This window comes from Neopelma chrysocephalum, unplaced genomic scaffold (genome assembly GCF_003984885.1).
Source record: "Neopelma chrysocephalum unplaced genomic scaffold, ASM398488v2 Primary Assembly neopelma1_24, whole genome shotgun sequence".
NCBI classification, from domain to species: Eukaryota; Metazoa; Chordata; class Aves; order Passeriformes; family Pipridae; genus Neopelma; species Neopelma chrysocephalum.
In genome coordinates this window covers 16,356,231-16,383,924 of record NW_020897693.1, presented here as the reverse complement: position 1 = coordinate 16,383,924, position 27,694 = coordinate 16,356,231, and the positions used below count along the sequence as shown (strand labels likewise).

The 27,694-nt window shown below is 40.7% G+C and overlaps 1 long non-coding RNA gene across 1 annotated transcript; it reads left to right on the top strand.

Annotated features, from left to right (window-relative positions):
- Nucleotides 1-5,421: 5,421 nt before the first annotated feature.
- On the top strand, nt 5,422-17,947 carry LOC113963289. The gene is made up of 3 exons (XR_003532714.1): nt 5,422-5,659; nt 8,724-8,732; nt 17,936-17,947. It is a non-coding gene; the product is annotated as an uncharacterized LOC113963289 (long non-coding RNA).
- The last annotated feature ends 9,747 nt before the right edge of the window (nt 17,948-27,694 follow it).

Sequence of the window (27,694 nt, the reverse complement as noted above, 5' to 3'; positions counted from 1 at the left end):
AGAAGATCTGTAAGACTGGGAAGAACATCTTCTTAGGCTCAAGCCCTACCTCAGTCCTTACCTGAGTTACATTGCAGTTATGTAGTCTGGCTATGTTGGGACAGATCCCCTGATCTCAATCTCTGAGTTGCCTTTGATCTGTTACACCCCTGAAGACTTGTCTAGCAAGTACTGGATTTTCTGCTGACCCTGCTTAGTGCCTTCAGACCTGTTTGTGTAGGGTTGGACTGCACCCTTTTTTGTGAGGGCACTGCCTTGCTGCCTTGCTATCACCCTCGGCTCCCAGATCACCTTCCCTTGCAGAGCAGCTCTCTTCTGCTCCCTCACACCAGGTCACTGGATCCAGTTCTTGAGTAAGACTCTTTTCTAGTGACCCAGTGAAATGCAAATATGATCCCAGATCCTTACACAAAGTGTAGTTACTTATATTTAGTAGCTGACATAGTTTCAACAGTGCACCAGAGCAAACCGATGTTAGTACTAACACTTGAGAACCTGCTAGAAGTGCTCATCTTGAGCTGAGTCTGCTAAACCCCTGTGGTAAACTGAAAAACTCTGGACTGCATTGTTTTCCAAACAGAATCCCAGTATTGTTTTGGTTATTTTGTTGTTCGGCTGCTGAAGGCAGAAGTGTGTTTTGTTTACATTCTCTCTTGCCTAGGAAGGTACCTGTTCTCGTTTATATGTTGTAAAGAAGAAGTAATGTATTTCATCAAGGCAAAGGGGAATAAAATATGAATGTCTGAAGCCATGACTACTCTTCTTCTAACCTTTTTGGATGTGTAAAGAGGAATTTTCTTTAAATACCATATGGTAAATTTATTAGTCCCTCAGTGTATTATTAGCAATATTAATTTTATCAAGAGAATATAGGCTATTTTGGAAGAGAAGAGAATGATCTGAGGAAAAATTGATATCAACATGATACAGTGAACTAGAATGGAAGGGAGACCTTAAAAGACTATGGTACACACTGATGGTATTTATTCTGGAATGTGTAATCAGTTTATCACGTTTATTGTACTATTAAACTTCTATTAATTTTTGAATTACTTATAAGCTCAGAAAGCTACTGGCCACTGCCTGGTACACTGAGTCGTACAGGCAGGCAGTGATTAAAATTACTTCTCTCATCTCTGCAGCTCCTCTGTTCTGATGAAACTGTACAGGTCTCTGGCCATAGTACTTTCAAAGTCTAGAGCTTATCCCTCAAAATCAAGAAAATATACACATACTCCCTTTTTGGTCCTATGCACATAGGGATCTGATTCTACCAGAGCCAGGGGACAAAATGGAGCCTTCAAAAGAGTCTAACCTTGAACCCAGGGAGAACCATATCTGTAGCTGTTTCTAGACCATAGCCCTTTCTAACTGAATCTAAGTTAATCCCTTGTCTAAGGGATGTAGTCAGTCAAAATATGTTAAAATTTCGTCTGCAGACTTAGAGTAAGTTTGCTCAAACATGGGATTTTTCTCCCCCAAAACCTCACTATTGCTCACATAGGATCTATTGCAACTGTAAACATGTAATTGAGGCCACCATGATGGGAGCACCTGTGAGACTTGAGACACTATGAAGTCTCAAAATTCCAACTAGGCTGTTCATCTGCTGACAATGGAAGTTCAAGCATACATCACACCTGTTATATAAGACTTCAGAGTGTGAGTGTGATGCCATTTTGGGTTGGGGGCCACTGCCTTGGTTCTTTTTTTTTCAAGATTAAGATAGCCTGGATTGAGAGCTGTTTGATGCCTTCCTCAGGGGTCTGTGTTACGACTGGTGCTGTTTAGCATCTTTGTCAGTGACATGAACAGTGGGCTGAGCACACTCTCAGCAAGTCTGCTGACAACACCAAGCTGTGTGGTGCAGTTGACATGCTGTAGGGAAGGGATGCCATCCCGAGGGGCCTTGACAGGCTTGAGATGTGGGCCTGTCAAACCTCATGAAGTTCAACAAGGTCAATTGCAAGATCCTGCACCTGGGCAATTGCAAAGGCAAATACAGGCTAGTTGGAGAATTGACTGAGAGCAGCCCTGAGAAGAAGGACTGGGGGATTGGTTGATGAGAAGCTCAACATGACCCAGCAATGTGTGCTCACAGCCCAGAAAGCCAACCGCATCCTGGACTGCAACAAAAGAAGCGTGGCCAGCAGATTGAGGAATTCTCTCCTTCCACTCCGCCGTCGTGAGACCCCACCTGGAGTACCCCTGCAGCTCTGGGGTCCCCAACATAACAAGGACATGGACCCATTTGATTGGGTCCAGAGTAGGGCCACGAAGATGAACAGAAGGCTGGAGCACCCCTCTGGTGAAGACAGACTGAGAGAGTTGAGGTTGTTCAGTCTGGAGAAGAGAAGGCTCCAGGGAAGCCTTACACCAGCCTTCCAGTACCTAAAGTGGGCCCACAAGAAGGATGAGGAGGGATTGTTTATTGGGGAGCCTAGTGATAGCACAAGAGATAACAGTATTAAGCTGAAGGAGAGTATGTTTAGACTAGATATTAGGAAGAAACTCTGTATTGTGAGGATGTGGTGAGGCACTGGAACAGACTGCTCCACAGAGTTGTGGATGCCCCATCCCTGGAAGTGTTCAAGGCCAGATTGGATAGGACTTTGAGCAACCTACTTCAGTGAAAGTTGTCCCTGCTCGTGGCAGGGGGGTTTGAATTAAGTGATCCTTAATGTCCCTTCCAACCCATACCTTCTATAATTCCATGAGGAAGGCTGGAAATGAAGTGGACATCTTGTCCAGACCTCTAGCCCCTGGTGCATAACAGCTGTTTGTAGGACCTTCAGCATGGGCCAGATGAGTGTGGTCCAAAGGATTACTTCTCACATATGAAAACCAGCCCATTTTGGCCTGACCTGATGGATTTTACCGATTTGCAGATTTGGTGCCAGTTGTCTGATTCCTTCTAATAATTACAGACTGGGTACTGTTATCTCAGTTTTACTATTTTATGCAACTATATCAAGAAAATAGATATTACAAAACCTTTTTTTTCCTTAACTAAACCAAGCAGTCTTGTGATATGATTTGGTGTGAACCAAACATAATGTTCCACATATAGGCCTTTAGGCTACAGATCCCCTCCAAACCCATACATATGTATTTAGTTTCCTTCCTTTGGCACTCTGTGAAATACCCTCTACTCTACAGCTTCTTCTTCTGCTACTTTCACAAAACTACATTTTGCCTGAACATAAGATATATTTTTAAAGAGCTTTTTCAAAGCTCTTAGCTTCCTAAAGTCCCAGTGGAAGTGACGAAAACTATTTTTAATGAGTCCTGAAGGCAACCTAGAGGCTGCACTGACTGAAACATCAAATTTTTATCACAATTTACTTCCTTAGTCTAGCTGTGATCTCTCCATCCTAAACCTTCCTCACCTATACTCAGGCACTGTCTCTCTCTCTCCCTTTCTCTCTCCATTGATCTACCTTCATAGTTCCATCAATTTCAATTGCAAAACAATAGTTACAAATTTAGCCCAACAGCTACAATTTTGTATTCAACTGCCTATTATAAAAGTTTTGTGACAGACTGACAGAATTTCTAGTGTTACATCACGAGATCTACTGGAAAATCTTAAAAATTTAGGAAGACATTGTTTGGGAGGGTTATGAGTCATTAGGTATGGCTCAGATCCTGTGAACTTCAGGGAAAAAATTACGGAAGAAAGCAGGGCCATGTGCAATGTGTTTGTATTACCGATTATAGATAGAACTTTGTAGAAGCAAAACTAAAACACACTACATTATTTTCAGATAAAAAATTATTTCTGATTTAAAATGGTTTCTTAAATCTCTCTCTAGAAAGAGGATGAATTTTATCTTATGCTTCCACCAGGTGACTGCTATTCACACAGAAAGAGAATGAATAGAAGACTCACTATCTCCACTTCAGACATTTTTGTATTTCTGTCATTAAAATGTCACAATCCCACTGCAGTCCTGTTCACTTCAGGATTTTCTCTCTTATCGCAGCAGTCGGTAGGTTTGGGCTCTTTGCTTTTCTTGCCATTGTGCACAATTTAATACTACCATCAGAGGAGGATAATGATTGCACATCACAGAAAGTTTTTGTGTTTTCAGCTTCATATGCCAGGGTGTAACTGAACCTGTTGGTGATTTAAATTATTACCATAACTTTTTGAGGTGTCTGCTCTTCCTCCAGTAATAATTACAGGCTGTGGCAAATAAGTTCACTTTCTCTGAGTGGACCAGAAAGGCCATATTGACAGACAAATGCAAGAGAGAAAGGACTGATAAATTTCTGTTAAATTTTCACAACTCAGTGCTCAGACTAGTCACTGCCCGAATTCTAAATTGAAATCCATCATCGAAGTTGGTATTAATTAATCATATATCAGCCCCTGACAGAGGCCGGAAGCTTAACAGATCTTGGAGAACAAACTTCCTTCATGCTCTTACAGTGGTCTGTCCAGATCAGTGCAAAGGCTGAATAAGGCTGATGTGGGGACTTGCCATCCTGAGGGCCAAACAGAATAACCTGGGGAAGAGCTGGGCAGGCATATTCAGTAAAACTATAAGCACCAATCTGAGATTCAAGCTAGCTTGCTTGGGAGCAGCATTGGGAGCAGCCAGAATAATTTTAGGGAACTGGGAGATATTTGCTTAAATGTTCCCTATGCCATTATCTTGCCTTATCAGAAGACATCGGACACCTTCTCAACACCAAGGTGGCAGGGAGCATTCAGAAGACTTCTCACAAGATTTGTAGGTGCTGTTCTGACATGGCGAGACAGGAATTTTACAGTTGCTTCTCTACTCTTTGGAGGAAATGGGAAGTCCACGCTATGTCACAGGAGTATGCCAAGGATGCATCAGCTTGAAATTCCTGTTCTCTATTTCAGTGGCAGGAGAAGCCCAAGCTTTCCTGGTGGGGCATTCTGGGGATGCCATTCCCTCTTCTGTCATTTTCAAAGCTGTGAAACACTTCCATCCTTTTCTGTGGTGGACAAACACAGGAAAGCAGCAGACTGAATAGTTTGCAGGAAGGTACTGTTCTGCAACTTGTTGTACAAAGGCAGCAAGGTGCAGCAGAGACCAGAGATATGTGTAGGGGCAAAAGAACACCACAGTGCATCTGAGAGCTTTCCTGTCAGTAAACGGACTTTTTGTGTCTGTGCACTTAATGTGTCCAAGACTGAGGCTAAATATAGCTCATGAGCAATTTCCCGTCTCTGAGACAAGGAAGCATGCTGTGACATTTCTTGCCTTGTGTCTATACTGCAGGTATCTGAAAAACAAAAACCTCTAAGGCTTTCTAGTTGCAGTCTTTTTTTGGCACAATTTAATTCTAAATGTGAGAGTCTTTAAATAATAATTTGGAATTATTTTTATATGTTGAACAGGAATAAGAAGCATTATCTATGGATGTGAGTTTGAACACAGGGCGTGGAGGCAGGACCAGCCATGGAGGCAGGACTGACAAGTTGTTTAAGGAGTTTGACATGATCCACACGCCCAACCAGTCAAGTGCTTCTGCTCCTGATGCAGATGACCCAGAGGCTTTCCCAGCTCTGTCCTAAACTGGATGTCATAAGCCAACCCTGCCCTGGTCGGGCCCTCCTCTCCGAGGCTTGCATGCTTAAGGATCCTAAAACAACTAAGAAACTTAAAAAACCAAAACAAATGTGTCCTGATTCTGGACGCATCTGTGGCCTAGTTTGGATCCATGAGGTCATAATGTTTTCCAACTCTACGTTTTGCTAGTAAATTTATGTTTTTTTCTGAGTATAAGACTACTTAACTAGAGCTTGAGAGGTTTGTTCTCTGTGTTGTCAAGTTATCTTTGCTTCACACCTGAAACCTACGAATCTATCTACTTCCCCGGATTTCTTCTCCTATAAGCCTCTCTCTCTCTCTCTTTTCTCTCCAACAGATCAGGACAAACTCACTGTTGTCCAAAGACTTTTTCAGAACTCATCTCCAGTTCAGTTATGATAATGATGTGCAGGTTTACCCACATTTAATTTTTATTTCCAATTCCAAGCTCTAACTAATCTCTCACAAAACCTTCAGACACCTAGTTAGATGCAAACACTTGCGTTTGCTTGCTGATAATCACAGATTATTCCTGGAGTTCTGGTTACTGGAAGGAACTCTCCATTCCTTTAGTGTCTACTCTCCACAGCTTAGACTGTGACTCCTCCACAGTGAACACCTGCCATATGGAGGTGAAGTGACCTCTAGCAAGTTGACATTTGTTTCCTGTAAGCCTAAACTCTGATTACTCAAAAAACCCTTTCATTCTTTCCACCCTCATCAACCACTCCTCTCACATCAAATGAGTTTATTTATTTCCACTAAAGACTAAAGCTTCAGCTCTATGAGGATCTGGTTCAACAAACTCTTCTACAAGCATTTTTTTATCCAATGGGTTTGATACAAATGCACGCTCTATGCAATGGATTCAATCTCCTCTCCTTTTCCTCCACCTTGTAGCAACTTAACAAAATGGTACAGATCAACCTCTTGCTGTACATTTTTTTCTCCTTACTTCCTATGCACACAGAAATATGGGGCCATTGAATTTTTATGTATATTTTTATGGACACATTTACATTCTTAATTGAGCTATTATTTTATTTTAAGAGGATGCCATCACTATAAAAAATCATAATAAAATGTTCAAGTTACCAGCTGAAAGTTACTACTGAAAGAATGAAAATTATTTACTTTTCACCATTAGCAGTGTTTGGCTTTTCACTCATCTTGGGGCATGGATGCTGAAAATAGACCAGTAAGTTTCACTTCTGCTTAAGACTTTTTTGCATTAGAACAAGGCTGCTTTGAATAGGCTGAAAACACAGCAGAAAATTATATTCATATTAGATTCTCCACAGAATTACAGAGGAAGAGCTAGTTCCCAAAGACTGTTTTGTATATTTTGGATTTTACGGAACCAAAGACTTGGCATTCTGCCAGAACACTGAGATTTGAATTACCCTCCAAAAAGTGCAGCCAGCTGCCTGTAGCTATTTTTTCTGTTGTACCAGAGGAAAGAAAAGGTGAAGTGTATTATAAAAGTATCGCTGACTTCTTGTATTTGTCTGAGTTGCAAGGTCAAGTGCCTATATAAGAAGTTCCTCTTCCTTTAGATGTTAAGTACAAGTTTGTACCTCATTCAGAATAATCTCTGCCTCTATCTATGTTGGTATTAATTATACTTTCAATCTGGTTTGCAGATGCTAAACCTTGGGCAGCAACTTGGATGTATGTAGGATCTTATCCAGCCAAGTAAACCAAGGGACAATAACACCTGTGTGTTTTGGGCAGTTACAAATGGCTCATTAGATATTTGATTTTGTTGAAATGCATTTCTGATCTTAAGAAAAAGATGGGACTTAGATTGATGTTGCAGATATAGATTTGATCTAAAGTTAACCATGTTGGGGGCTACCTGGAGCAGCATTTCTTCTCTTAGGTCTGCTGGATGCTCTCTGCATGCTGTGAAGAAAAAATAATAAAGCACTACAGGTAAGAGAAATCTTTTTCTCTGATTTGTTAGTTTTGCATATCTTCTCACTTGCTCCCCTGCCTGTCCTGAAGCTGGCCTTGATGTCTTTGCAGCTGAGTTTCTTCCTGCAACAAGGACAGCACCACAGAAACTGTTTTGAATCACCTCCATTCAACGATGGTCACTCAAGTGACCATGGAATCCAAGGAACCAAAGTAGCTTTAAAAGCTTCTCTGTAGTTGATCAGCAACTAAACCCCCTGGTGCTCAAAAATTTTGCTTGTGAAAATAAAAATCCCCCCACAAAAGTAATATTGAAACAGATTTGGCTGTGCAGGGTTATTGTGATCTTAGTGACAGTCTCACATGGTATTCAAACCAGTGATGGAAGTGCTAAGTGACCCCCCCCATTTTTTTTCTGCTAAGATTATGTATTTGCCCTTCCGTATAGTCTACTGGAAGGGTGAGCTTACTTACCTGATCCATCTTATGAACTGGATGTTCATAAACGCATTTAATAAATTAATTCTTCACGGTCTTGTATAGAATGGAGACATCACATGCTGTATTAGGAGTTTTGTTGCTATTCAGAATCAGATGAAAGACTTAATTAACACACTGGCAAATAGCAAATGAATAGGATCTGCTCCGGTCAGGTATATTCCCACCAAAGGCATCTTCCAGAAATACAGATCTGAGTGTTCTCAAGAAGTCAGTTGTATATTCCCTGAGATCTCTTTTGCTGTGGAAGAAAATATTTTAAGTTTGAAAAGGAATTAGTTAGAACTGGTTCCATTTTGGTTGTTTGAAGTCTACCTATCAAACCTGCAAGAGTTCCAGATTTGCTCACATTGTAGAAACTTTTCCGTTTACCACCAACTAAAGTTGTACATCTGATGCTGAAGCTACAGGGACATGATTTTTCTGTAGAATATAAATAAGGGAGGAAATATGGATTTCTTGTGTAGAGTGATAAACAGATCAATACTACATGAAAGAGATATCGATGGGTATGAAACTTATGTAGTGAAGCATGCTGCTTTTATAATTTCAAAATTAACAGAATTTCACAGTGGGACTTACATAGTTTTTTTAGCATAAACAGAAATCGTGCAAGGATGGTTAGAAGAAAGGAGAGATTTCGAGCATGAACTGGTACAACGTCAGCACTTTAAGAAAGAATTTATTAAGATGAGCATTTTACTAATAGAAGAGTGAGTGATTATCCTAGTAGAACAGAAAAAAGAAGTAACTGCTGACATGTAAACTAGTCATCTAGGAAAAGAAAAATGTAATCAAATGAGAAGTAGTATTTCATTCCACTTGGAAGGAGCATTCACATAAAATACAGGGCAATTCAATATGATACACATAATTGCTTCTGAAGAGAATAAACAAACAACTAATTTATAGTAATGAATACCTGCACAAATCATAGCAAAATCTGGAGAGGGATGTTCATTTTGAGTATGATAGAGAAAAGTATCTATGGTTAATTGAATTATATTCTAAAGTCATGAAGCCATCAAAAGTACTGAATGCTGATTTCTGAGATAAAATCAAAGTTTGCAAGGCAGGAAAACTGGAAGGTTTTGAGGAGTGACAGTAAGCATCAACTCTCAGGGAGTTTCAGACATGCAGTAAGATTTGCTGGTTCCAGCACAGCCTTTCCTTGTCGAGGTATCCTAAGAATAATGAGAAAGCTGAGAGAAATGCCACTGAAAGAAAACTATACAATACAAAATTCAGAGTTACTACTGTGTAGATCTGCCAGATGAAAGAAGATTTTACTTTGCAAGAGACTTCCAAATACTAGATGTGCACATAAAAATGGAGGAGAGACAAAAATCTCACCTAGCAGATACACCAACCTTTTAGTAAAACACAGAGCTAGAAAAGGTTTTCCAAGAGGTACAGAATAAGTAGAGTAAGTCTGATTTCTCATGGATCTATATATTTTGTCTCCCTAAGTACTATCTCTTCTCCCAACAATAGCCCTAGATGGCCCCAAGGTCTGCATCTGGTCCTGAGCCTGGCTGGCTTTGAGCCATTTGCTGACAAAGAAAATGTACAATGTATCAGTTCTTCCTCCCTTGTGTTTCACCTGCCTAGCACAAAACACAAAGGCAATTATCCTTAATACCTCCACCATTCTTTTAGATATAGATTATACCAAACCTGAGTCCCAATTTACATAATAATTGGTGGGAGATGGGTTAAAAGACATAGAAACAGTTTAGGGAAGGAGTTAAAAAAAAATCTTGGATCATCATAAATCTTGTAACATCAGCTATTGTTCCTGTTGTTAACTGAGAATGCCAAGGATTATTAGGTTCCCAGGGAATAAGAATTGATTCCTCAGAAAAAACCCAACAGGAAAAAACCCAACAGCCTGCTTTTCAAACTCCTGAGATTCTTGGAACACACTGTAGGAACAGCAGTGAAAATGCTTACTATATAACTACATAACCATATGAAAAGCTATAATAAGTGCCAATGGTCTGTGTTTGTCTTTTCACATTCTTGCCAAAGATAACTTTTCACTCCAAGGACATTACTGAAAAAAGTTGACTATGAATCTTAAGTCCCTACAGCTACTGCTTGGAGGAACAGGCAGAGTAGGAAAGAAAGAGTTTAACATAATCAGTCAATGCCTTGGCTATTACTCCTACAGAAATTTAAGGAATTTTGTAGTGGGATGCATACATCATCCTATCACACTTTCATAACATTGCTTGACTGACTTAAGACTTTTGTAACATTGCTTAACTTTCAGTTATACTGAGGACTATTATGACTTACATGGTATTTGACATCCCAAAAATTCATGTTAATAAATTACAATTCTGCTGTCCACAGATCAGTACTTGTGAATCTTCTACAGATGATTCAGTTTCTTATTTTATTTAACTGAAAAAGCCTTTTCTCTGGAATTTCTTCCAATTACTCCTGAATTTCCCAAAAAGAAAAAGACTCAGGATTTACCAGGTGTGTCAGCAGTGAATATAAAAGAAGTTCACGACTGGTCAACGTTATACAAGAGAGACTTCTATATTAAAAACTTCAGCCATTAGTAGTTTGCATTAATGAAGGACCCTAATACCTGAGTTGATAACAGACTGGTCCCAGGCAGATTTTGTAGAAGTGGTATATGTACTTTTACATGTCTTGCCATATATCATGGAGCTAAGCTTTGTATTTCAAGAGCTGAAATTTGACATTGCAATTGTACATGTGTTAGTAAATCATTGCCTGTCATCTCCATAGAGATGTACAGATGACAGGCACCATGGGATGGGGAACAGCCCCCTGTATGTTACATATAGTGAATGCAAACTGCATTGAAAACTACTTGAGTGGTGGAGGTACTTTTCATTCCTGCCTTCTACAAAGAATGGTACATCTATAGGAGAATTGTCATGAGATGTTCAAATCTAGAATCATAGAATTATAAGGTTGGAAAAGACCTCCCAGACCATCAAGTCCAGCCTTTGATCAAACACCACCATGTCCATTAAACCATATCATGAAGTGCCACATCTACTCATTTTCGAACGCTTCTAGGCATGGTGACTCTGCCACTTAATTGGGCAGCCTGTTCCAACACTTAACCACCCTTTCAGTGAAGAAATTTTTCCCGATATCCAACCTGAACTTCCCCTGGTGCAACTTGATGTCATTTCCCCTTATCCTGTCACTAGTTGCCTGAGAGAGGATGCGAAGGAGCAAGATTCAGGATGGGAACAGTTCCAGGCATGGAGGAAAGCATACAGCAATTGGTAGGACTTTATTATATGGACCTTACAGTTATCATATGGACTTTACTGTTATTATGTGGTTTCATTGTATTCACACTACACAGTGCACAACCTGGTCGTGCCCAGGCTTGCCATGAGTTTGCCTGCTGCCTGCTCCCTGCTTCCTCCACTCCTCCCCCTTTTGTCCATGTCCCTATCTTGGTTTGTTCCCCTGCTTGTCTGTCTCATGCTCCGCCCTATGTTCTGGCCTTTTCCCCGCCCGAGTTGACAAAAGACAGGGTGCACGTGTGAATAGGGCATTCTACTTACACCTTTCCTCGTGTCCCATCCCCTCTTCGGACAGCGGCAAGAGGAGACCAAGCCCCATCTTGCACAACCTCCTTTCAAGTAGTTGTAGAGAGCAATAACATCCCTCTGAGCCTTTTTTATTCCAGACTAAACAACTTTGGCTCCCTCAGCCAGTCCTCGTAAGGCTTATGTGCCAGCCCCTTCACCAGCTTCATTGCTCTTCTCTAAATATGCTCAAGGACCTCAATGTTTTTCTTGAAGTGATGGACCCAAAACTGGACACAGGATTTGAAGTGTGGCCTCACCAGTGCTGAGTACTGGGGAGGAGATAATCAGTTCCCTAGTCCTGCTGGCCACACTATTTCTGATACAATCCAGGATATCATTTGCCTTCTGTCACCTGCGCACATTACTAGTTCATGTTCTGCTGCTGTCAACTCACACACGCAGATCCTTTTCTACCAGGCAGCTCTCCAGCCACTCTTGCTCCAAGCACATAGCATGGCATGGGGTTTTGTGACCACAGTTCACAACTTCACCTTGTTGAACCTCATGCGGTTGTCCTTAGCCCATTGATCCAGCCTTTCCAGATCCCTCTGCAGAGCTTCCATATGCTCCATGAGATCAATACTCCTACCCAACTTAGCATCGTCTGCAAATGACAGTAATATCAACTATTAGAGCAGGGTGCCCATGTACCCTGTATAACAAAGCTGAAAAGCTTCCTGAGTCTGCATAGGATACCCAGGTGACATGACACAGCTAGGGCTGGCTGGGGGAGAGATTCCCTTTGCAAATGGAGGCCACTGGGTTACTCAGAGACTTAAAATGGGATTCCCCACACATGGAAAATTCCTACATAGTTTAAAAAAACCCAACAATGAATCCAAATAATGACAAAGAGTTGCTATTGTGTATATTTTCACTGGAACAGTACAATCCAGAACACACTGGTGAGGGTTGAGGGTGGCAGGGTTCTACACTCAGACAAGTACAGCAGCTAAGGTAGCATCAGCCCCTGCCATGTACTCATATGAGACCAAGCCATGTCAATCCCTTTATGGGACTTCCTCATAGTGGACCTTTCATATTCCTCCCAGCTCTCCAAATTCATTGACCCTATGCTGTGCTCTCCCCATATTCGCTTGGCTCAGTTGGCACAGCCATTCATGGTGTGCTGCCAACAAAATATATTTTTACCTCTCTTCTTCCCATTGTCTGTCTAATGTCCATGGTGCACCTGGTGTGAGCTGTCCCAATTGCTTGACACTGCTGTGGTGGGAGTTCACACCCCTCAGGCCTAGCTGTAGGGCTGGGCTGGGCTGGGAGTGAGGGAGGGGAATGCAGATGCTCCTTCTTAGTGGCATGGCGGTGTGAGGGAAGGAAGAGGCAAGGATGAAGAGGCAATGAGAGAGAGAGAAGAGCCAACCCCTTCTTACCAGAGGAGAGAGAGCGAAGCACTCCCCTGAGCAACAAGACAGTTTCTGCTCCCCTTCCCTTAAGATTAGGGTGGAAATGCTCCTCTGCCATTTGGGGGAGGCAGGACAAGGCTGGAGCAGGGAGAGATCCCTGTGGAAACGCTAAAAGAACTGTCTTGTTTAGGGGGAGGTCTGGCAAAGCTGGTGTGTGCACTCTGTGCCCTCCGGAGGCAGGGAGGGCAGGAGGGGAGAAGTCACTTCCTAGACCCACTGTCTAGCCCCTCTACCTCATTTAGCCTCTCGACCCCTTCCCTTCCTGGCAGATCTGAAACCTTTACTTTGGCAAAGAGCACCAAGAAAGAGAGGGACTGACATATTTGAAGGTACAAAGTTTCATCGCTGTTCCTCCCCTCTTTGCAGTGTTCCTGGAGCACAGGTGTCTCTGAGAAAAGCTTGAAAACAGATGTGCCTGGACACTCTCCTGCCTCCAAGTGCCTTGCAGATTACTCCTGGGCACCAGGATTTGCAGTTCACAAATTCTGAGGATACGTCTTTTCCTTGCTATTCCTGAGACAATGAGATCAAAACAGTGTCCCTGCCCCTGCTGCCCTTGTAGCAGGTTAGTGGTGTCTGGCTGAAACAGGTCCCCCTCTCCTGGCTGCTGCTGAGCACCCTGGGCCAGTGTTAAATAAGCTTTGTTAATTCAGTATGGCAGGCACATTTCCCCAGCTAGAAGGAAAATTGGAATGTGCTGTAATTATTTGTGCTAAGAAAGAATGGTGAGAGTGGGTAGAGAGTTTGAAATGGATTTGGTTGGGCTACTGCAAATCTGTGAATAAAACGAAGCCCAGCAAGAGAGTAGTTCTAAATAATATGAGATTAAGAGAGGTAGCTGCTTCTTACTAAATGAGTTTCTATAAAAAAGGTAATTGTTATGTGTTTTCTGCTGCTTTCCTACAGAGAGGAAAACGTGGCAGTGCTATGGTACAAAGCAAAAGAGGTTTCCTGACCGAGGTGAAGGTTTGATTGCAAACTTTGTGCAGCTGATTGGCACAGACAATGCCATGCTTTGCACTGTGTTTGCAAAAAACATGCAATTGATGATTTACAATCCAGATCCATCTGTCAGCACAATTTACTTTGCTTGCAACCACATCCCTGGTATTTCCTTCCTGAGGACCCCTTGCCCCACTTTATGCTATGGAGAGGTAAAACCCACTTAGCAAAAACACATAAGGACATGGACGCGAATGTTTGTCGTGTGAATGGGGTATGTCTGGACTGCGTTCAATGTGCTGGAGACATCCATGCCATGGGAAGATTGACTTCTAGACAAAGGTGGGCGAGCTGTATATTGATTTTCATTGGTAGAGGCTAGTAACTTCACTTCAGCAAAAAGACCCGATCCAGTTATGGCATCCTGTGTCTGGATGTGTAGTATGAGTCTACCTTTTCTTTGGTTTTCAGCTCTCCTGTCAGCCCAGTTGCAGGCATATATTTAGTTATTTGTGGAGAAGAAGGAGAAACCAAAAGTGATTGGACAAGCTGGTAGCTAAAATGGTCCCTTCTGTGCTACTGGCTGTAAAAACCAGTGCATCTCAACTATTGCACTGCTTGGGCACAGGATGCGCCTCCAAAGAAGAAGAACAAGTAGATTATGATCTCATTTGAGCCTGATGAACATTCATGTCTTAGACATATGACAATTTAGTCCAATTTTTAGAATTACCTCAAAAAATGCAAAGTCTTTGAGGCAACGTAGCGAGTGAATTGTTTTCTTGCCTCTGAAGCTACTTCTGTCAAATGACAGGTGAGGTTCTCTGACAGGGGCAAATTTATAGTCCTGTAATTCCTACTGTGACTAGAAGCCTGCAATCTCAATTATTTTATTCCTGTGTTGTTTATGGCAATGAGAGTGCTCTGTGCAGGCACAGGAAGACTTTACCTTCTGTGCTGGTTTAGGCTGGGATAGAGTTAATTTTCTTGCCAGTAGCTAGTATGTGGCTGTTTGGATTTGTGCTGCACACAGTGTTGATAACACAAGGATGTTTTTTTTTACCGCTGAGCAGTGCTCACACAGAGTCAAGGCCTTTTCTGCTCCTCACCCCACCCCACCAGTGAGAAGGCTGGGAGTGTGCAAGGTAGATGAGAGGGGACACAGATAGGACAGCTGACCCCAACTGACATAAGGGATATCCCGTACCGTTTGGCAACATGCTCAGGATATAAAATTGGGTGAAGAGGAAGAAAGACAGGGACATTTGGAGTTGTCTTCCCAAGTAACTGTTATGTGTGATGCAGCCCTGCTTTCCTAGAGATGGCTGAACACCTGACTGTGGATGGGAAGCAGTGAATTAATTCCTTGTTTTGCATTGCTTAAGTGTGCAGCTTTTGCTATACATATTGAACTGTCTTTATCTCAACCCACCAGTTTTCTCACTTCTACTCTTTTGATTCTTTCCCCCATCCCACCAAGGGGGGTGTATGTGAACAAGTGGCTGTATGGGACTTGGTTGCTGCCTGGGGTTAAACCACACACCTCCATGGATTCCCCTGTAAGCTGTGCTTTTGGGCTGCTGTCACCCACACTAAGCTTCCTGTAGGCCTGTTGGAACAGGGAATTACTGCAATACTATATTCTCTCACCTTGACCACATTCTGTCTCCCAACCTAAGTCAAAGGAGCTGGCGAAGATTTAGCAGGCCAGGCTTACACTGATTGTGGAGACTTTTTACACAGAAAGCATTTTTGTCCTTTTCTACCCATCATTGTGGTCCCACCAAAGATGAACTGCAGCTGTCAGCAGGCCCCAAAGCTATAAGATTAGCACTTTCCACCCATTCCAAGGTTTAGGATGGAAAAGTTGAGAGAAGCATGATACTTACCATGATATCTCAGATACATGGATTAATTTTCTGCCTTTGTTTTCAGTTAAGACAAAAACCCATCTGTGAGATTTTGATTCTACTCCATGTGTCAAAGACATTTTTTGTAACACTCAAAGAGCTGCCACGAGCATGATTGAATGTTTAACTCAAAAAGATCTGTATTTCTGTTCTGCTTTTTGTATTTTCAGGCATATAGGATTGCTTGCCAATTTGTACTAAGAGACCTCTCCACATTCAGCTGAAGTAAGACACGATCACATATTTACTAGGTCATGCCCACTTGGCAGTATGATGTTCAGTGTCGTCCTCTGGGCATTGCTGTGCCACCCACCTGACTGCCCTCAGGGTGCTCTCAGGGGTGGAGGGGCTCTGATCTTGGTGCCTGGCAGCCAGGGAGGCAGCATGTACAACAAAAAGATTGCCCATGGCACCCTGCTGACACAGGGATTTGGAGCACTGGAGATACAGGGTGTAATTTGCAATATTTACTTTCTATTGGGTGAGTAAGGCAACAGGGGGCGATCAGTGTTCTTTGCCTGACATATTCTCATGTCCATGTGCCAGCAGCCTGTCTTTTACCATTCTGACAAGAATGGAATCATTATTTGCAGAACTTCATCAAATAAGTTTCTTAAAGGTGAATAGCTTGCTGTCATACATCCTTCTGATACCTGCCTGTTGCATGATTTAAAAAAAGTATCCATACATTTGTGCAAGAATTTGAGCAAATGAGAGATCACCCAGACTGACACATTTTCTTGGGAAATCTCTGCTGATGGAGTTTTCCATGTATCAGACATTTTGTCTTCCCACTGCAATACTGTATCCATCCCTTGCCCTGACTTTTTCAAGGTAAAGGACTCAGAAAGTGCTTAGAAGAAGCAGTCTAGAAGATATTGGAGGGTAGAACAGTCTAGAAATGTTAACCAAGTAATTGTAAAATATTGCAATGTACTTTATTGAAAATCCACATTAAATTCATATTTCTTGTCCTTTCTTTCAAGGCTGTAAACAGCTCTGCCCACACAGCTTTCTGCCCACAAATCCACATGCTGTTTTTGCCAATCTTGTCTCTCAACTGCTCCTTTTGTGTCTCTCCCACACAGAACTTTGTGCTGGGATTCCTCTCTACCCCCAGACTTCCAACATCTGTGAAAAATATGTATGTATATATTATATATTATTCTATTTTATATTCTTTGTATTATCATATGCATATGCAAAATGTGATCTCCCTTTTAACTGTTCCTTAAAATTGACATCTTTCCCCAAAGATGAAGGTTCCACTGCTCCCTTCACTTCCTTTGTGATATATGACTTTACTCCTGAATGATAATTTCACATGGGTGCTGCCTGACTCTGGAGAAAGGATTGCATTTAGTTTTTCTAAACTATCACACATGCTTACAGTGACATGTATATGATAAGGCATAATAACACATGCAAGTGAGTTGCTCACAGTCCCTGAACTTGGAAGGACAATTCCAGCAGCCTGAAGCTAAAAACCAAACTGCTTAGGCTACCTGTCAGAGAAAGTCCTTGACAGATGTTTCAAAGTTGTATGTAACATTTTGGGCATATAGAGAGCATGATGGCAAATGCTCCAGGAGGAATTTATAGAATGAGAAACTTGAGTGCAAGAATCTGTGGAGTACTTTGCCAGTGACGTGCTGGTGATGCCAATCCTAATGGAACATACTGGCAGAGAGACTACCAAGACGTTATCATTATTTCCTCACATACACCCCTTATATGAAACTGAAAGAACTGCTGACTGCTCGTTGAGGGTTTTTTTAATTTCTCTTGTATGGGAGCAAAGTGATCTGGGGTTTCCCACTGCAAGACCATTGGGTTGCACAGTTCTACCCGAACACTTTCACCTGATGCTAAAAGTAATGCACAAATTTACTGAAAGAGTATTACTAAAAAGTACTTCCTCTCTCTAACCTTTTCCTCTTCTGGTAACACTTAAAAGGTAATTATCTTTACTGTTTGACATCTACAGTAATTTGTCTTTATGACTCAAAAAAGCTATTGCTTTTTCATTTGTGTGAGCCTCTAAAGGTAGTGAAAGAAATGACAGTAAAGCCAGGAGTTAGAAAAGGAGACTGAGGAACCAGTGAAATAGCTGAAATATATCTGATCTTGCAGCATGAAGTTCATTGGAGACAAGGATGACAGTCTCCCTTTAAGGGCATTGAGAAATGCTCTAAATACGTTGTGTTAGAGAGGATATTGTGTTTTCAGCTTTTGCAGAACCATAATTGGTTTTGGTTTTTCTTGTGAAATGACAACCATGTGGAAGTCTGAAGCTGAGTTCCTTTGTGTTACTGTCCTCAATTTTTTTTGTAGACTATTTTAAAATTACAAATCGGTTTTGGTCCCTTTAATTTACATTTTTTTCCCCTGCCATCATGCTTTAGTACAGTTTCACAACAAGATCTGTGCATATGCAATCTTTGTTTTAATGTCCATTTTCAATGAAAAATAATTTTAGAATTGCAAACCTAAGCAGAACTAGAAAGTGTAAGATCAAATTAACAAATTATTTTTCCAGAAATGAGTCTCCTCTGCTGTCCCTATTTACTCTCAAGATCTCTTCCTTTTAAATTATGTGTGGAACATGCTCTGACTCTGTGAGGAAAGATGTGTAGCCCTGTGGAGCTGCAGTGTGTCACTCTCAAGGAAAAGTGTGCACAGGTCTCCTAAAAATATGACATCTGTTTTTGTATAGGGTAGAGAAATTAGAATGAACTGAAAATGTTAATGTGAGAAAGTACATTGTAAAAGGTGTGTCCTTCTTTTTGGAAAATTGGAGGAAATTCTGGTATAGTTAAAAGGATCCTGTGCAGTGTTTGCAGAGGACATTATGCAGCAGTGCATGCTGCATTTCTGGCACAGGGGGTTTCTGTAGTGATGTAAGGTGCTGCAGTTTCACCCAGTCCACTCACAGAGGTGCACGTTGCAGTAGCTGTGTTATGTTGCAAGGCAAAGGCTTGGTTTTGTACCAATTGGTTCTCTGCCCCCAGCATTCAAGACAGATGTTTCATGTTCCACTATGGCTTAAGAATAGTTTCACTTAAAGAAGCTGTCATGTGTACCAAAAGGCAGAAAGACAGGAAATGTAAAGGATAGGTATCTAACAGTAGCCAAGCTGCTAAACTGGAATATTGAAAAGGTTGGCTTTCTTGCATGTGCCAAAAAGATGAATATATAATCCTCTGAGGTACTAAAGAGTATTATTATTAAATAACGTGAAAGGACTTAAATTTCCTGCAGTGCCAGGCAATGGAAGAAAGGAAACCCACAACCCACCTCATCAGAGCCATCAGGGGTATCATTTTCTGCAAGGGTAGTCAGAAGAGATCGAAATTTGACTTTTTCCTGGAGGTTTCCACTGCCTCTTAATGTATAAATTTATCTCCAACTGGCAGGTGTAAACAGTCTGGCAGAGCTGAGTTTCAGTACTCTCACCAAGAGGTTTCCACAATTTGTAAAGCTAATATCTTAGAAGCAGGTACTAATGTGGTTGCACTGTGGTGCAAAGCAGAAAACAGTCTGTCAAAGGACGCATGGTTTGTTATACTGTTCTGAAAGTAACAAAGGAAAAATATACAGATTCTCTTGAGCACATTTGTTTTCTTTTTGTCTTGTTACTTGAGCCAATCAGCAATTGACTGGAAGGTTCCATATTTCAGTGACATTTCTGTAGCTAACCAAAGACCTCCTCAGGGCCTGTCTTTGGGGAAGGCATAAGCATTGGATCACAAAGTTACTTTGTATGCCTCAGAAGACAATTCTTTCTTGCCAGTACCTGAAACATTTAACTGAAAGGTGAAAGAGGGAGTCAGATATTTCAATGTGTCTTGAAGTCTGTCCATCCAAAATCTGCAACAGTCAGTAGTGGTGACTGCCACTGTGACCACTGCTGTTGCTGTCTGACATCAAAGATTTTACATTTTTATACAGATGAATATCGTCACAATGCAACTACTTTACAATGTGGTTACAGACAGTAATGATCTGTGCCTCTGTTTTCTAACACTGCAATAGGGTTTTCTGTACTTTGTCAGCTTGCTGTGAAGTGAAATTCATTCTTTGTCTGAAGAACTTTGGAATAACTGAAAAAACGCCAGGTATTAGAAATACTTATGTGAATTACTTTATCACACCATTGCACTGCCAGTTTGGTTGCTGAATGTGGTCTATACCTAATGATTTGGAAAGCAAGGGGTAATAGAATCATAGAATTGTTTAGGTTGGAATGACTCTGTAAAATGTAAATGGAGAATGGTGTGAGATCTGCCTGCTTCTCTGGCTCAGATATGTCTGGAAATTATTTAATTAGTCTATGAATGGTATTTTCAGCTTGCCTTTATGGTGAGGCAATTTAAAGCATTCATTTTTTTGTATTCCTTCCTTTCTTTCATCAGGTTTTTCTATAATCAACACTGTTTTGAGTGTAATTCCTGCTTCTTACATGAAATGGCAGTCCATTTGGCCCTGAGGTATCAGAAAGGTGTCTCAGCTAAAAGTCAGGATGCTCCTGCGTAGTAGTTTTACTGACTTGGTCAGAAAGCCTGATCTTTTGTGACTTATGAGCTGTGGTTACACAGCCTGTTCAAGTTAGCACAGGAGAGTGCTAACACAAGCTAGCTTGACATGGAGAGTGGCAAGCTAACTTGTGTTATTCTCTGCTTCTGGAAGTTTTTCACTGTGAGTTTTGATAAGGCACCAATATTTGTACAACCTCATACGCTAAATCAGGAAAATCATCTAGTTAAAGTCTTCTTCCTCTCATCCTACTTCACTCTTCCCTCTCTCTTCTGTTTCCTTTCCTTTGTTTTGCCTTGCCATGACTTTCTTTGTCCCTTTTTTCTGGCAAACCAGGTACCTGATCTAGCTCTCTGTGAACCTGTGGGGACTCTTAATCCAAGGCAAGGGACATAGTGGAAGTGTTTAGTAATGTGGAAGTGGACAGGACCATTACATTCACCACTGGCATGGATTGAGATTACAATCTGTGTAATCTCTGTGTAATCAGAGATTGAGATTACAATCTGTGTAATCACAGAGAGAATCATTATAGGACTAATGCTTTTCCATGTCTTAGCTCTGCAGAAAAAGCAGAAATCTGTAGGAAATGTGATCACTAGGGTCAGGAACCAAGAGGTTCTTGCTTTGAAAAACCAGAAGACCAGGAGTTTTCAGGATACTGTGGAAAAGACATATTGATTTAACCCTGATTTTGTCAAACTGCAAAGATAAACCTAAAAGGAGGATGTCTAGGCTCAGCTGGGATGATTGTGATGGTGTGAAGGTGAGCAGCCATTTTAAAATCAGATAATGATGCATCCAATATGCATTGACTGCCTTCTTCAGGTTTCCAGATTCAAAGGCAAAGTTACCTGCTTCAAGCACAAGACAATGATGAAGGCATGTGTTGCACAGGAGAACATTAAATAGCACCTAGAAGAATGGGTTGGAGCCTAGTCATAGCCTTGAAGGATGACACTGAGGATCTTAACCTTCTCATTGCCTTTTATTGTTTCAGGATTATTTATTAAATTTTCAGTGGTGTGTGGGTAGATGTGCATGTATTGTCAAAGGAGCATCAAGGACTGGGGAAAAATGAGGGCACTACCACAACAGTCACTAAGGAAAACTGTGAAAAATTAGAGATCTTCTTGCCCATGAAATGCTGAAACATTTCATGCTTCTAAACTTAAACACCTAGAGTTATAGTGAACCTGATGGAGTAATTAAGAGAGCATTTAGGGTGTTTACATACCAGAATGATGTGTATATACAGCTCAAAAGACTAGAACTGTTTCCAGAGTGGGAGAGACTGCGGGGAAACTCAATTAAGAAGAAATACTTGGGCTGGCTGTCTTTCCTGATGAGCTCTGCTGTGTTAGAAGGAGTGCTTGAAGGAAGGCATTGTTCCTTATATATAGGACTTAAAAAGCTGCAGTGGCCTGGAGGGATCAATTGAAAATGTACAATAGAGAGTAATTTCACAGTAGCAGGAAGGTGGAATACATCAGCTAATGATTGTTTTCTGTCTTTCTGAAATTACAAACTGCCCACAAATTTTTGGAGAGATTATTAAACGATCCCTAATAGAGTGGTTCCCTTTGCAGTTGGTTGGTTTGCTCATTTAATGATGAGAAAGGGATGAAGGAATTAAATCCTCAGCTATATGTCTGATATTTCTCAGCTAGCATGCAGGAATATAAGTTTTTGCCTTAGTACTACCATTGCTACAAGAACTGTAGTGACAAAGAGAAGTCTAACACTTGGGGTACTAATCCCCAAATATTTAAGTGGATTTTTCATAAAAGGAGTATATCTAACCTACCTCACTTCCTCTTGTTCTGCAATCATAACATTTTTATTCTGTAATTGGAAACAAACACTTGAAATTCTACATAATGCTTAAAGAACTAATTGACCTGACACTGTGGACTTCCCGTGTGCTTTTCCGAGCTATGCTTTTGAATAATTTACCAAAAGAATGGTAATAAACCATAAAATATTAATCAGGTTTTCTACAGAACATAAGTTGGAGGGTTTTATTTAAGCTGCGAGTCTGTTAACTTCTCTATCAGTGTAACTCTGTCAACATGACCAAACCTGATTTGCAAGTCAGCTGTCTTTCATCTCAAAGAGGCTCTTTGTTGATATAGTATATTACAGCAGTCCAGCACTAATGTTACACCTGCTCCACTGGGATGGAACCTGCTGTGTCTGAATAGAAAGTGTTCAGTCTAATAAGGTAATATAAGAACACAAGCCCAGTTGTACCTGGTCAGACCAATAGACAATACAGATCAATATCCTGTCCTCAACAGTGGTCACAGATAATTGTTAGGCCAAAACTCAAGGCCAGTGATTTTGGAGGCAGTAGGTGAATGAATATGTAAATGGCTTACAGTGATACATTAAAAGAATCTTTCCTCTATTTAGACAACTATTTTTGGTAGAGTAGCAGAGCATCTTTTATTATGTTTTCCTATTAGGGGAAAACACGGTTTTAATTGTGATCACAAATGGATGGATCATTGAAAACCTGTACAATCGGTAGTTCACTGGAATGTTCCCCTTTAATTCTTAAATGCATGTAGAACTCTCCTTTTATAGAGATAGTAGTCAGTTTTTGTGGTTTGAAATAGAGGTGGGATGCTAAGAGCATTTTTGGAGAGACCAGTGACTAGTGACTGTTGGAAAAAAGTGTCTTGCAATCCCAGTCTCCAAAATTATTAAAAGCAGTTCTTCATGAATTTGCTTTTTGTGTGAGCTCCCAAAAACAACAACTGTGAGATGAATGCATGTATGTGTTTAGTTAAAAGACAGTGCTATCAAAAGAAGTCCAAGCAACCTTTTGCCTTCCGTTTGTGAAATTTTGAGAAGGGCATCTGCTTTCTCAGCAAGATAACTGATCCTAGGGATGGAAGGCATCATAACCTCAAAAATTACTATTCTATTTAGGAGGCTGAATCAACAGTCTTTAGTAGACATCTCCTAGGACTCTTAAAATTGAATAATACTGAAGAATACTAAAAGTAATACAGGTTTTATTTATTTGGTTTATAATATTATTTGGTTTATAATATTATATAATATTATATTATACAATATTATAATCCCTGTCCTTTACATATATCCACTTTCACCTGTCATTTTTGTATAGTCAGATACTTTGCCCATATTCTATTTCCTACCCATTCTTTCTCAGGTCCCATAGGAACAGAGCTACGGTACCAACACTCTTGATTCTGAGCTTAAACCTCATAACCAATAAAAAATTTCTCTCATTTCATACATGTAGTCTGAAAGCTCAGCTTCTCTACCAGTAGCAATCACTCCCACTGAATGCAAGCCTTAGAGTCCTCTTAGCCTGTACTGCACAAGCAATAGCTTCGGAGGTGAAAAACGTTAATTATTGTCTGTGGCTGGCAAGGAGATTGTGCTGGGTCCTATTAATTTTAAACTGGCCAGTGTGACTGATGTAGTTACAAGACACAGACGGGAACTATTGTGAGTGTTAATATATAGGAATAATTTGTTATGGAATGACATGAAGAGACTGAAAAGGGCACAAATTTTTGAATATACAAAAATTTGCAACATGAGGAGACTGTTGCATATCTCTTAAAATTGTGATAAAAAGTTATTGTCATGGAAGAACCAGCTTGGAGGGAGATTAGCGGTGGAGGTTTGGAAGGATCAGTTCTGGGACCAATCCAATTTATAATTTTTTATGATATTGACACAAAACCAAAATTATGCTGATAAAATTATGGCTTGCCCAAAGTAGGGAGACACAATCAGATAACAAACTGGGATATGGCACAGAAAGTACCAAATGACCTTAAACATCTGAGTCTGAGAAACAGGTTGACTTTTAATATTTCCAAGTATTAAGATCATGTATAGAATAAATAACCAGAAATTTTGGGACATGCTCAGAGTTCATGAGTTGGAAATGACAAAGGAGGAGAATGACACAGGATATCTGTCAGTTGTCAGTGTAATAGAACCATGAAAAAGTAAGTGTAATCTTAGAACTTGTATCAAGAATGTGAAAGAAGAAATAAAGCACTAACAGTAAGGTATAATGCATGGCTTGTAGACATCTGAGCAAGCATGTTCAGGAAAGAAGAACTAAAGCAGAACAGATGATGATAGGAATGGACAGTTTGTAATACAAAGGGTATTAACAGAATTTGTCTGGTTTAGCCTTGGTAAGAAAAGGGTAAGAGGGCAGAGGTTCTGGAAATTAACAGTGGAGTCTGGGGAAGGCAGATGGGAGAGAAGAAGAGGTCTTCCAGATAAAGAGCAATGTTGGCTTTAGAGTAGAGCCAAGAAACAGTGAACTTCTTTCTAACTTTCAGACTTCTGACAGTCAGAGCAGTGACATTCTGAGACAGCCTTTCAAACAGAATTGTGGGACAGGAAACACAAGTGGTTTTATGATGGACTGTGGTCAGTTTAAGAGAAGGCTGTATTATATGTTTTGTGCAATAACAGGGATCATTAACAGCCTTTTTATCTCTCACTTGACATTAAAAGCTAAAATAAATGTTTTCAGCGGAAGTTGAACCAATGAAACCTGTTTTCCCAGAGGTTTTTTTCTTGGGGCTGGACTCTTCTGTAGACCCTTAGATGTTTGAAGAGCAGCTACTTACTGCACATCCCCCAGTTGAGGTATTACTGCATTTCCCTATCTGACTGCCTAGTTTCACATTAGTGAGGAACCTATATCCTCTCACAAATTTGGTTCAAACAGGCTAACAGGTTTTTGGAAGAGATGTCTAATAGCATGAAGATATTGACTTGCTTCTTTTGAAAAACAGACCAAAACTGCAATGCTGTTGGGGGAATACATTTCTTATGTTAGCAGTGACTCCAGCAGTGACTTCCAGCTTAAGCTGGAAGGCTTAAGCAACATCAGACCCAACTTGCTTTCCAGTAGAATAAACACCTCACTGCTCTGACAGACTCTCTGGTAATAGGAAATTGTGTAAGCAGCCTACTGCTCCACTGGAGTCCTTGTTCTGTCAACCTTGTTGCTCTTCAGATACACAGGAAGAAGAAAACTATTCCATAAAAAAGATGAGTAGCTTACTTTCTTGACAGAGGAGGAATGGTACTGTTTCTTCTCTGGCTCGCATTTTATCTTCAGGCCTACGAAAGACAAAATCCAGGAAATAAAATGTGGAAGAAGAAGGAATTAATAAAGTACTGTAGTTGACACAAGTTATTACTTATAAGTGGAGGTTCATGAATGAAGCTGCCCAGAATCTGGCTCTATTTTCATTCTGAACAAAAAATAACTCCTTAAAAAAAATTATTTTGCTGTTTTTCTGCTCCTTGTCCCCTCTGATTTACAAAGGACTGGTTGCAATTTATGTTTACGTAGTCCTAGCCTAACCCACAGGTTGTAATTTTTTGTGCTGTTAAATGAAGTCTCTGTTATTTTTCAAATCTTCTGGACTACGTATCAAGGGGAGCAGATGGATAAAACATCACTTCAAAAGTACCGACATCCAGCACAGACACTGAAATGTTGAATCTTGAAGGCATTTACATTTACTTTTTCAGTTTGCTGCCCAACCTGTCTTCCTGCCTTCTTATTTATCCCTGTGGTGAGCACTCTCAACCATAAACTCATAAAAGTACGACTGTTATGAGAGTATGGAAGGAAGGAGTGGTTAAAGGAGGTGTTTCAAGGGACCTAAATTTATTCTTTTGTTGGTGTAACTGTGGAATGTAGGAATGGTAGATTAATGTCAAATTATAACAGGAAAGAATGTAGGTGGAAAACCAAATGGATTTGGAAGGAATGGTTGTGAATACAGGCTGCATGTCCCTGGTTTGCAGATTACCAAGCATCCTGAAGTCTTGTTTAGTTAGGGTCTTGTAATCTGGGAATGCAACTGATCACCTGTGCCCTGAGCAGGCAATGACACCAGGCATACAGCACGCAGAAATGCTGTATGCATGACAGCTGGTGTAACGTTTGGTGCTGGTTGTGAGCAAAAGCAAAATAAATATTTCTGCTAGCACCGCAAGGGTACTATGCAAATGGAGATGACATGCATGTTTTAGACTTCAGTTTTAAAGCCTCTGTCCATAGGACCTGTTCCTGTTCCCAGTGTAATTGTGATAAAAACTCCACTGACTTCCTTGATGTAGGAACAATAACATTTTCTAAGGACAATAAGAACTTTTAGTGAATTTGCACTCAAAGCAATATAACCAGATATTATTAATGTTTAATTTGGCACGTCCTGTTAACACAACAATCCAAACAATTCTGAGATGTTAAGCAGCAACAAGTCTTTTAGTTATTCTTTTCTGTCGTTCATTTGGAATCTTGTTGGAGCAAAACAATCTAGTTGTGGAAGAGCTAAGAGATACTGCAAAATAACTTACAGACACAATAGACTACACTGGTTCCAGTTGGTGCCAGAATCTGATGTTGTCTGAATGCCCCTAGCTAAGGCCTGTTCATGTTCCTTAATTCTAGTACCTTTAATAACAGCTCCAGGATACAGCTTTGTACCCACATTTTGTCCTTGCATATCAGCTCCCCCAGAAATGCGTTTTAATCAAAGGCTCTTCTCAAAAAAAAAAAAAGAGTCATTTTTTTTCAAAGATAATTGCCTGCATATAGGCTGTAAAATGTCACATTACCATACAAAAACCCTTTAAGAAAACACTGAGCCCTGTTGAAAGCACATTCTGTTAAGGAATTCAGCTGTCTTCTGTGTTTAATAATATTTAAACCTAGTTCCATGAGTCTGAAAATGTTTTAGCAGTGCCCAACTTAAAAGCTCTGTCTTCAGATGGAAACAGAACACCCTTGTCAGGAGTATTTTGTCCCTGCTTTGCAGCTGAGAAGCCTGAGAGATGGCAAAGCTAAATGACTTGGTCAAAGTGCTGTGACAGCACTGGGTAGACAAATTTGGGATACTGCCTGCAAATTCTGTGGTTTTGGACATTCCTTCCCACTGATTTCTCAGCATTCCTCTGTCTTTCTTGAAGGACTCTGCATGGAAATAAACTAATCTTTTCAAATTCATTCATTCCTGCCACTGGGCACTACCCGCTGCCAGAACTTTCCTGGTCACATAATTATCCCTGCAACTGCCAGCAGTGTGCTGCAGAGGATTATGCAGCAGGCACAGATGAACTGCTAAACAAATCCTGTTTTCCTATACATAGCATCAGAAAGGAAGGACAAAGGGTAAAACAGGGGAATATCACAGAAAGAGGAATAGCTGCTCTGGAGCTTAAATGTCTTTTGCTGGTTTTGAGATGATGGCTGCAGTGCTGTAGGTGTAGCTCAG